The sequence below is a fragment of the Triticum dicoccoides genome, unplaced genomic scaffold, assembly GCF_002162155.2.
Source record: "Triticum dicoccoides isolate Atlit2015 ecotype Zavitan unplaced genomic scaffold, WEW_v2.0 scaffold98869, whole genome shotgun sequence".
Lineage (NCBI taxonomy): Eukaryota > Viridiplantae > Streptophyta > Magnoliopsida > Poales > Poaceae > Triticum > Triticum dicoccoides.
Window position 1 is genome coordinate 1 of NW_021315691.1, and position 985 is coordinate 985.

Below are 985 nucleotides of genomic sequence, written 5' to 3' on the forward strand. Positions count from 1 at the left end.
CATCCGACATGTTACCCCGGTCTTCGTCCCTTATCCTTGCCCCTCCCAGCTCCACTACAAAGACGATTGCACATTGCTTTGGCCGCTCCCTCTCAACTACGGAGACGAGTTTAACGCGGTTTCCACCCCTCCCTCTCAACCGCACCAGTGCACGCTTGCCGCGCCACAACGCCGACGCTGGACCCGTGAATCGTGAGCACCCAGCTATGACTTACCGCACTCGTGCAAAATAATAAAACACGGTAAATATATTACTTACACGTGCGTTTTGTTTTGCAAGCGGCGCGAAAAAAATTAAAAAGGGAATGCAACACGAGGGCTTCCCAGGAGGTCACCCATCCTAGTACTACTCTCGCCCAAGCACGCTTAACTTCGGAGTTCTGATGGGATCCGGTGCTTTAGTGCTGGTATGATCGCATCCGACATGTTACCCCGGTCTTCGTCCCTTATCCTTGCCCCTCCCAGCTCCACTACAAAGACGATTGTACATTGCTTTGGCCGCTCCCTCTCAACTACGGAGACGAGTTTAACGCGGTTTCCACCCCTCCCTCTCAACCGCACTAGTGCACGCTTGCCGCGCCACAACGCCGACGTTGGACCCGTGAATCGTGAGCACCCAGCTATGACTTACCGCACTCGTGCAAAATAATAAAACACGGTAAATATATTACTTACACGTGCGTTTTGTTTTGCAAGCGGCGCGAAAAAAATTAAAAAGGGAATGCAACACGAGGACTTCCCAGGAGGTCACCCATCCTAGTACTACTCTCGCCCAAGCACGCTTAACTTCGGAGTTCTGATGGGATCCGGTGCTTTAGTGCTGGTATGATCGCATCCGACATGTTACCCCGGTCTTCGTCCCTTATCCTTGCCCCTCCCAGCTCCACTACAAAGACGATTGTACATTGCTTTGGCCGCTCCCTCTCAACTACGGAGACGAGTTTAACGCGGTTTCCACCCCTCCCTCTCAACCGCACCAGTGCAC

The 985-nt window shown here is 52.8% G+C and overlaps 2 non-coding genes across 2 annotated transcripts; both read right to left on the minus strand.

Moving 5' to 3' along the window:
* Positions 1–302: 302 nt before the first annotated feature.
* On the minus strand, positions 303–421 carry LOC119348631. The gene has a single exon (XR_005169051.1). It is a non-coding gene; the product is annotated as a 5S ribosomal RNA (ribosomal RNA).
* A 297-nt stretch (positions 422–718) lies between these two features.
* Positions 719–837, minus strand: LOC119348630. The gene has a single exon (XR_005169050.1). It is a non-coding gene; the product is annotated as a 5S ribosomal RNA (ribosomal RNA).
* Positions 838–985: the final 148 nt, after the last annotated feature.